Here is a 10927-nt window from a genome sequence, read left to right as displayed (position 1 = left end):
ATAAAAGACTTGCATTAATAAAAAAAAGATTACAAAAGTGCTTGCATAAAAAACTAAGACAAAGAACTAAAGAGAATAAGAGAGCACAACTGAAAACCTAGAAGAAAAGAGGAAGAGGGGAAGAGAGGAAGAGAGGGACATCCCTTTAGGGTTTGGTCAACTCCCTTATATAGGGAATGGGAGGAAGTACGACTATTTTTGGTTTCCTAGTTTAGGGGATTTTTTGAGATTCTTGTTGATGAGGTGGAAATTAGGAGAGGAGAGAAAAAAGAGAAAATAGGGGAGAGAATGAGAAGGATGACCAAGTGTGGGCCCCTTTTGGATCAAATTTTTGTGGTGGAGGAGAAAGCAGAGAGAAAATAGGAAAGAAAGTAGGGGAGAGAGAAGCTTGGACGATTTTTCCTTTTTTTTCTCCCTTTTTTCTATTTTTCTCTTTTGTTTCCTTCTTTTCCTCTCTCTCTCTTCAAAATTGCACACAAAGCTCTCCTTTGGCTGACCTTCTTGCTTTAAGTAATGAGTATGAGAGAGAAAATTTTTTAAGAAAAAAATCTCCAAAATAATGGCAGCCAAGAGGTTCAAACTTGAGACCTTTTGGTGAGCAAGGGATTTTTGCACACTATAACTCACCAATTGCGCTAGGTAGTTGTTGTTACCAAAAAAGATTCTTCAGTCACTCAAAGGGGGGTCCATCGATCCTTGTTGGCATTTAGAATATTTCTTGTACACTTGGACAACTGCAAACGGACTAGTTCTACATCTCGGTTCAGTTTTGATCCATTATTCTTTTTTCTGGCCTGAAAAGAATAATCACTTATACGGGTGACCAAACGGATGTGTACTTTTAATGCAATATGTCCATCTTGCTTAGAATTTTGTCCACTTCGTAATCATTGAAAGAAATGGGACCTCTTTACGTGTAGAATTAGAGATATGGCACCCGATAGTCCATAATACCTTCAAAATACAAAACCTACAAAAAGAGAGTAAAATCCAAGGTAGCTCCATTCTAAATATATAAAATGCATACTTTTATACCCTAGATTTCACACATAAATGTGCTCATCAAAATCCCCCCACACGTAAACTTTGCTATTCCTCAAGTGAAACAAAAAGAAGAAGAATAAAAATAAAAAGCCTAACTCACTTTTGTAGTAATCATTGTTGCACTTAGCATGTGCAAAAGCCTTTAAACCCCTAGGTCACCCCTAGTAGATGAGTTATGTCTCATGGGTGTTTGCAGTGAATATACACCCAAAATTCAAGAAAAACAAATCCCAACCTTGGCTAAGGTAAGGTCCATACCAATCCTAAGCAAAGATAATTACTCTTACACTTGATCTAGGGACCCCTACACTTGAATTTTTATTACCCTATATCAATTTCAGGCACAAACACATTTCTTTAATTTGGAGCTCACATTGTCTCTTCCAAACACATCCATATCTTAAGGTAATACCACATGTGAAGTAATAGGGAACCAAGGACTAAGGGGTTGGAGTGTTTTTGACCAAACATGTTACCAAGGCATTGATGACATTTGCACATACTTTCCTGCTGTGTGGTTTTCTTTTTTTTTTTTTTTTTTCATAGTAAACTCTATCCTACTCCACTATTGTTGGCTTGAATGACATAGTAGAGCAAACACCAGATACCCAAGTTACTATGTAGCTTCACTTTTTGCACATGCCCACATAGACAGTGATGCTAGAGTTTTTTCAGAAGTTTCCTTCCTAGAAATTTCGATCAAAACACCACGCTTCCTGAGGCACAATGCCTTGTCTAGTTCTAAGGAAACCAACTCTTACTTTTCATTTATATCACTTTTCACACTTCATTTAAAATTGTGTATTTATCAACTCATGCCAATCTAAAAAGAAAGTCTCAACTCCAAATCAAGAGTGCAAGGAACTCATAGACTTACATATGGTCCAACACTGCAAAACAAGGGTTTCTTATTTTTCAAAAGAGAGTCTCATCTCAAGACACAAGCTTGTTTTTTTTTTTTCTCAACAGGGATTTTATGTGTTCAAGATGGGTACCTTAATCAAAAATTCTTACATTCATACATCAAGCAACCGAATGGTATGATCATTAACCAAAAGCCAAAGTAAGATTTCAACCTTAGCAAGCTCAAAAACAAAAGAAAAACAAACAAAGGAAAAGAAAAAGAAAAAGAAAAAGAAACCGATTTCCCTCCCCCTCACTTAAGTCATGCAATGTCCTCAATGCATGGAAAGAATTAAAAATAAAGACAATTCTAGAGGGTCATACCTGATTAAAAGTTAGTCATCAGTATAAAGAGGTTCATGGAGATCCATGGCCCCTTCACTAGCAACAGTAGGAAACTCGAGGAATGATTTCAAACATTGACCATTAACCTTCGAAATTACCCCTAATCCTAGATTCAAAATCTCCACAGCCCCATGGGGATATACATTATGTACAATAAATAGGCCATCACGTCGGGATCTAAGCTTACCAGGGAAAATGTGCAATTGAGAGTTGTATAACAAGACCTTATCACCAATTGCAAAAGATTTGCGTAGATTGTGCTTATCATGGAATGCTTTGGTCTTTTCCTTGTAAATCCTAGAACTTTCATAGGTATCATTCCTAAGTTCCTCCAACTGAGATAGTTGGAGCCTACGATCAATACCAGCATCAGACAAATCAAATTGAGCTTCTTGATGGCCCAAAAGGCCTTATGCTCCAACTCAACTGGTAAGTGACAGGCTTTCCCATACACCAAATGGTAGGGAGACTGACCAAGGTCGGTCTTAAATGTAGTCCGATGGGCCCACAAGGCATCAATGAGCCTAACGGACCAATCCTTATGGTTGGGATTAATAGTTTTCTCTAAGATTTATTTAATCTACCTATTAAACACCTCCACTTGGCCACTAGTTTGGGGGTGATAGGGGGTAGATAACTTATGGGTGATCCCATACTTTTCCATCAAGGCCTCAAAAGGCCTATTATAAAAATGAGTACCCTTATCACTAATTGTAACACGTGGTGTACTACAGCGGGAAAGATGTTTTCTTTAAGAAACTGAACAACCACTTTGTGGTCATTAGATTTACAAGGTATGACCTCTATCCATTTAGAAACATAATGAACGGCCAAAAATTCCTAAAGGAATTAGGGAATGGTCCCATGAAATCAATGCCCCACACATCAATGATCTCAACTACTAGAATTGGGTTGAGGGGCATCATGTTCCTCTTATTAATATGGCTAAAAGACTGGCAGGCGGATAAGCCTTGAAAAAATCTAAAGCATCTCTAAAATGAGTGGGCCAATAAAATCCGCATTGGAGAACCTATGCGGCAGTCTTCTTAGGTCCAAAGTGTCCACCACATGCTTGATCATGGCAAAAGATAAAATTAAGTGTTGCTCATGATCAAGCATAAAATGTTTGATACTTTGGTCAGGATATACTTTAAAAAGATAAGGATTGTCCCAAAAGAAGTGCTTAACTTGGGAAAGGAATCGATACCTATCTTGGGTGGACCAATGATCCGGAGTCACACCTAAAACTAAGAAGTTGACAATGTCAGCAAACCATGGTTCACTGGACACTGTAAGTAACTGTTTATCTAGAAAGTTCTCATTGACTAGAGAATCGATAGTTAAGGAATTGAGAAGCTAGGATAAATGGTCTGCAACTAGGTTTTCAACGTCTTTCTTACCTCTAATTTTCAAATCAAACTCTTGCAAAAGTAAAACCCACCTAATGAGATGGGCTTTGACATCCTTCTTCTGATCTAGGTATCTAAGAGCAGAATGATCAGTGTACACCACCACATGTGACCCAACTAAGTAAGACCAAAACTTTTCTAGCACAAACACAATAACTAAGAATTCCTTTTCAGTGGTTGTGTAGTTGAGTTGTGCATCATTTAGGGTCCTACTAGCATAGTAAATGACGATGGGCATCTTATTAATCCTTTGACCCAAAACGTCTCCTATGGTAAAATCTAAAGCATCACATATCAGTTCAAAAGGTTCAGTCCAAACAAGTGGTTGAACAATGGATGAATTGGTCAACTCCTTCTTAAGGTGCTTGAAAGATACTAGGCACTCTTTAGAAAACTCAAAAGTTTGATCTTTGGCAAGTAGTGTAGTGACAAGGTGGGCTAACTGACTAAAGTCCTTGATGAACCTTCTATAGAAGCCAGCATGGCCCAGAAAAGACTAGACGTCCTTAACAGATTAGGGAGGTGGTAAATTATCAATTAAATCTACTTTGGCTCTATTTACCTTAATTCCCTCCTTGGATACTACATGGCCTAAAGAAATAGCATATTTAACCATAAAATGGCATTTCTCCCAATCCAAAACTAAATCCTTAGATATGCACCTTTTCAAAATTAGGGAAAGATGGTGAAGACGCTCAGAATAGGAATTCCCATTAATCAAAAAGTCATCCATAAATACTTCTAAGAATTTTTTGACCATGTTAGAAAAGATGCTCACCATGCATCATTGGAATGTAGCAGGGGCATTGCAAAGCCCAAAGGGCATATACTTGAAAGCAAATGTTTCATATGGGCATGTAAAAGTGGTCTTATATTGGTCCTCTAAAGTAATTGGGATCTGGTTATAGCCAGAATATCCATAAAGAAAACAATAGTATTTATATCCAGCTAACCTTTCTAACATCTAGTCAATGAATGGCAATGGAAAGTGGTCCTTTCAGGTTGTCACATTAAGTTTCCTGTAGTTTATGCATACTCTCCACCCTGATTGGACACAGGCTGGAATTAGTTGATTATTGGCATTGGGAACTACAGTCACACTAGACTTCTTAGGCACTACGTGAACTGGGCTTACCCATTGGCTATCAAAAATAGGATAAATTATTCCATAATCCAAGAACTTTAGGATCTCTTTCTTAATGGCTTCTATTATCACTGGATTAGCTCCTCTTTGGGGTTCCGTGGATGGTTTGGAATCCTCCATAAGATGTATATGATGTTGCACGATAGAAGGGTTTATACCCTTGATGTTAGCCATGGTCTAACCTAGGGCTTCCTTATTGTATTTTAACACTTTGAGTAATTCCTTTTCTTGGCTAGAAGTCAAATCTAAAGAAATTATTATAGGAAGAGTCTGGTCAGGCCCTAGGAAAGCATACCTCAAATCAGATGGTAACTCCTTAAGATCTAGCTTAGGGGGCTCCACTATAGAAGGTTTGGGAATGAAATTGAAAGGGGCTCCTAAGGCCTCTATAGGTGGTTGGAGACTTTAAACCTCAGACATAATTTCATCATCAAAACCACCCAATTGATCCATACACTTTTGAAATTCATAATCGAAATCAATATCAAAATATGTCTCAATGGAATCTGGAATTTCCTAGAGCATATGAACTTCCTTCTCATGGGGATTTGGTTGCTTAGCCAACCTAAGGATATTAAAATCCATAGAAGTGTTGCCAAATGAAAGTTTCATGGTACCGTTCCTACAATTAATTATGGTACTGTTGGTTACAAGGAACAGTCTACCAAGAATAATTGGGATCTGGTCCTGAATGTTGTCAACTGGTTGGGTGTCTAAAACAATGAAATTAATAAGAAATAAAAATTCTCCAACTTTAAGTAAAACATCCTCAACAATCCCTTTAGGAATTTAATAGATCTATTTGCCAACTGAAGAGTAGTTCCAGTGGCTTTCAATTCTCCCAATCCTAGTTACTTATACACATGGTAAGGTAAAAGATTCACATTTGCACCAAGGTCAAGTAAGGCATGCTCAATGTAGGTGTTGCCTATGACACAAGCTTTGGTATGGCTCTCTGGATCCTTATACTTGGTGGCTATAGGCTGAGTAATTATGAAACTGATGTTACCTACCAAGAATGCCTTTTTGGGTATACTAGTGATACGTTTGTGAGTACACAAACCTTTTCAGGATCTGGGATATGGAATCCAAAAGTGAGATGTTCACTTCTACCTTTTTGAAGACTTCTAAAATCTTGTCCATAGAAGCAGTCTTCTTTTTGTTTACCAAGGAATTAGGAAAGGGGACAGGAGGAACATAAGGACTGCTAGGGATTTGTCCTTTTTCAAAAGAATCATTTTTTATTTTCTCAACCAAATCATCTTTAGTGTCAGAAAAATCTTCAGGTTCATCAGATGAACCTGGTACAAGAGGCACACTTGTGTCCTCAATAGAAGGAGAGTTAACAGGAGTAATAGATGGGGAAGATTTAGGAACACTCTGTTGGTACTCTTTACCACTCCTAAGGGCACAAATAGCATGACATTGGTTGGAGGGCCCTTGTTGGTTCTAACCTTGTACTACATTCAATGATGCATTAGGTGGTGCTTGTGAACTGACTGGCTGATGCCTAGGGTTATGCTCTGGTTGACTAGGCAACGTTCCTTTTTCCCTCTCACGTAAAAAATTGAGACAACTTGGGAGAGTTTTCTTATAATATTTTGATGGCTTTTCATGAGGGTGATGAGCACATTTATGTGTGAAATCTAGGGTAGTAAAATATGCGTTTTACATATTTAGAATGGAGCTACCTTGGGTTTTACTCTCTTTTTGTAGGTTTTATATTTTCAAGGCTTTAAGGACTATTAGACACTATATCTCCAATTTTACACATAAAGAGGTCCTGTTTCTTTTCATGGTTGCGAAGAGGATGAAATTTTGAGCAAGTTGGACATGTTCAATTAAAAGTACACATTCGTTTGGTCACCCGTACAAGTGATTATTCTTTTCGGGCCAGAAAAAGAATAATGGATCAGAACTAAACAGAGACGCAGAACCAGCCCGTCTACACTTGTCCCAGGGTACAAAAGAATATTTCAAATTCCAATAAGGATCGATGGACCACACCCTTAAGTGACTGAGGATTCATTTTTTGTAACAATAACTACTTAGCATAGTTGGTGAGCTGTGGTGTGCAAAAATCCTATGTTAAACAGGAGGTCTCAAGTTTGAACTTCTTAGCTGATTTTTTGCTCTCCTATCTTTCAACTACTTAAAGACTAAGGGCATGGAGGAGATTTCCCATTAAATTAAAAGATTGGTCAAAGCAAAGCAAGAGAAATTCTGCCAGGGTGGTTTCTTGTGCAAGAAGAGAGAGAAATAAGGAAATAACAGAGAAAAATAGAAAAAAGGGAGACAAAATAGGAAAGAAAAAAAAAGGAAAAAGGAAGAAAAATCGTTTGAGATTCACTACTTCCTATTTTCTCTCCTCTCTTTTCCCTCCACCTCATCAAAATTGCACAAAAGACCCTAACTTGGACGTCCTCCTCTACTCTCTCTCTATCCTTATAAAAGGGAGTCCACCAAACCCTAAAGGGTTGTCCCTCTCTTCCTCTCTACTTCTCTTCTTAGGTTTTTTTTTTTAGTTGCTCTCTCTCTTTCTCTTTCCCTTTCCCTTTAGTTTTAGTTTTTTCTTTTGCTATTAAAAACTTTTGTAATCCTCTTTTATTTAATGAATGCAAGTACTTTTATCTTTGATTTAGTCTTTTAATTTTATGTTTTATGCAATTGAAGTTGTAATTTTCAAGTTCTAGTTCTAGTTCTAGTTCTAGGTGAAAAGAACAAACTATGGAGCATCTCCTTTCAAGTTCAAGTTTCTCTTTCAAATTCGTTTTCTCTAGTACTAGCAATTTCAGATTTGGTTTATTCCAGATTTGGTTTTTAGTACTAGTAGTATTTCAAATCTCGATCAAGTTTTCAAGTTCAAGTATTAACGATTCAGGTAGGTAGGCTTCTTCATAAGTCTTCTCACCCCCCTCTCATTCCTTCTTCTTGCTACCTTTTCATTCTTAAAGTAGGATTTAAATTTCAATTTTTACTTTGATGCTTTCCCTTTCCCCTAAGGTCTTTGGCTAGATGCATGTGTTGGCTTTGCCCCTCTCTAGCTATTGAACCATCTTTTTATTTTGATTATTTATATTGCATCACTTCCCCTAAAGCCAAGTAGAAAATCCCTTGTAAGAGTACTCTCTAGTCAAGTAGGGAAGCTCATATTATTATGGTGCATCCCTCGGGCTAAGTAGAGATGCAACTTTGTGCCTCTCTCTAGCTTTTTCTCCTTTTTATTTTATTTATTTACTTTTTAGCACTTTTTATTTCAGCACTTTTACTTTCAGTTATTTACTTTTTAATTGCGTGGTTTGAGTATTTGATTCCTAGATGATGAATGGTAAGGGTTAGATGTAAATGGTTAGGTCATTTAATTTTTATTGCAATTTCAATTCCAATTTCCCTAAATGTATTGGTTAGGACATTTTTAGATGCAATCATTAATCTGTGCACTTTTGCATTACTAGATGAAGCCTAAAATATAGTGGCTGCTCTCCTTGTGTTCATCCCATTAGCTACACTGATTCATACGCTTGCGGTTACTTTTAAATCTCAAACAGAGGGCCATACTTTTTTCCAAATCACTTACTTTACTTGCCTCTCCAGTGTTGGTAAACCCAGGGGGTTGCTGATAAGATGATAGGAGGGGGGCCTAGGGAAACTAGCCTGAGGTCCTACATTTGGCCTAGGAAAAGTATTTGGTGCCAAAGGTTATTGTTCACAAGGAGGGCTTTGGCGTCCAGTTGACCTTGACTATGGAAATTGGAAGGCCTTGCTTGGTTGCTCTGGTTCTAGGAGAAATTTAGGTGAGTTCTCCATCCTGAATTGTAAGTGTTACTATATGGATTATTCTGATATAAGGTATTAGCACTGTCATTGAAAGTGCCCCCAAAGGTGTTGGGGCATTCTTCTATAACATGATTAGGGGACTAGCACCAAGCACACATCTTAACCATATTAACTAGTTATGGCTCTCTAGGAATAATAGCCTCAATCCTTTTATTTAGGCTATCCAAGTGGGCTTCTTTGGCTACTATCTCATCCATAAAATATCCTTTCCCTCCTATGGTGCTTTCACTTTCTTTGGTTGATTCCCACTCACGGGTTTTGTCAGCTAAGTCAAGTAAGAATTCTCATACCTTTCCTTCATCTGCAAACGATGTGAATCCCTTAGGGCACATAGACTCTATCATTTGCTTAGTTGGGTAATCAATACCCTAATAAATTATTTGGCATAAATGCCATAAGTCTAGGCCATGGTGAGGGCATTCTTGGAGTAGATCCTTGAATCTCTCTATAAGTTTGGAAAAGGACTCACGAGGCTTTTTCCTAAATTGAAGGATATCACTTTTAAGCTTATTTTTTTTGTGATTTGGGAAAAACTTCTTGAGGAAAACAACTATGAATTTTTCCCATGTGGTTATGAAATTTGTGGGTAACCCATACAACCACTTCTTAGCTTGGTCTTTCAATGCAAAAATGATGAACCTAAGCTTAATAGTATCATCAGAAGACTATTGAATCTTAATTAGAACACATACCTCTTTTAATTCCCTTAAAAATAGGTATGCATCCTCAGAGGTCAGCCCATGGAAGTGGGGCAACATAGTGATGTATTGAGATTTGAACTCAAAATTATTGCACTAGGCTTATAGTAGAACTATGCAAGACGGTTGGGCTGCTCTAGCAGGGTAGAACCTATCTTTCAAAGATTTAGGTGGAGGGTTTTGCTGTTGGTCTTCCATATTGAAAGGTATTGATGAGAGTATAGGTATAGGGTCACTACTTGTTGGATCTCTTCTTTCTAACCGATTCTTAGTATTACGTACCCACCTAGCGCTCATACAACAAAAGGAAAAAAAAAACCCACAACTAGAATAAGACAAACACAAAAGAATGAAAAAAAAAACTTTTTTTCATTTTTTGGTTGGCTTTTTGGGAGCTTACCGGTAGGGTTTTGGGGTTGCTTGAGTCAATTCCTGAGGTATTGCTACAGGAAAAAACCTGTCTTTATCATACTATGAGGCTTGGGACCTCCACCGATACAACTATTATTGTAAGTTGTTATTCTCAAGAATTAATAAAAGAAAAGAAAAAATAAAACAAAGTGAACAAAGCACTACGATTTACCAAAAGAAAGCAAAGAATAACATGAAACTATCTCCCAGGCAACAGTGCCAAAAACTTGTTTTTGTTTTAAAAGTAACCATAAGCGTACGGATCAATGTATCTAACGGGTCAAACACAAGGAGAGCAGAACTTTATTTTTGGCTTCTTCTAGTAACTCAAGAGTGTACAGATTGATTGATTGTGATCTAATATTAACTACCGCCCTAACACAAATGCATCTAAAAATGTCCTAACCAATGCATCTAGGGAAATTGGAACTGCAATTGAAATAAAAATTGAACGACCTAACCATTCACATCTAACCCTAACTGTCACACCCCGTTCCCACAGAACCGGACCAGTGATCGGGTTAACTCCGGTTAACCCAACCCTGCAAGGATCATCTGATACAGTACCCAACCACAGCATACACACAACTAAGATAATCATTCAAAAGCTCAGCGGAAGACTTAATTTATCTGTAAATACCCCCAATATACTTGATATCCAAATTGTAGTATATAGATAAATACATGTGGGCCCGCAAGCATGATATTTACACAAAAAGAATAACAATTCATATATCAAGTACGCAAAAAGGGGTATTCAAAAGAATCAAAAAGTGAAACTCAGCACGGTGTCAATACTGCGGTCCCGCAGCACAGCCCACGCACGAGCAATCCGTGTCGTGCTCATATTCCTCGGGGACCCACCAATCCTCTTCGGGGAATTCAACTGTGGGGCCCGACCCTTGATCTTCAGGCTGGTGACCTGCAAAATCATCTAATGGAGGTGTACACGTGGGATGAGCTCACTAGCTCAATAAGTGAAAAGAAGGACCACACAGCAGTCCACACAACAGTCACAACCATATGCACTATATGCTATGCAATTCATTTTAAATCACATCCACCTAAACAACATTACTAAGTCTTTGGTTTAGTGCTACTACAATCACAGAGCGCGTATACTACGGGTACGAGCC

General features: G+C 37.8%; 1 non-coding gene across 1 annotated transcript; it reads left to right on the top strand.

Annotated features, from left to right (window-relative positions):
- The first annotated feature begins 9084 nt into the window (after positions 1-9084).
- Positions 9085-9191, top strand: LOC122086828. The gene has a single exon (XR_006142541.1). It is a non-coding gene; the product is annotated as a small nucleolar RNA R71 (small nucleolar RNA).
- Positions 9192-10927: the final 1736 nt, after the last annotated feature.

This window comes from Macadamia integrifolia, chromosome 1, assembly GCF_013358625.1.
Source record: "Macadamia integrifolia cultivar HAES 741 chromosome 1, SCU_Mint_v3, whole genome shotgun sequence".
In the NCBI taxonomy this organism is placed as follows: Eukaryota; Viridiplantae; Streptophyta; class Magnoliopsida; order Proteales; family Proteaceae; genus Macadamia; species Macadamia integrifolia.
The sequence above is the reverse complement of the archived record's forward strand: the minus strand, read 5'-3'. Positions and strand labels throughout refer to the sequence as shown.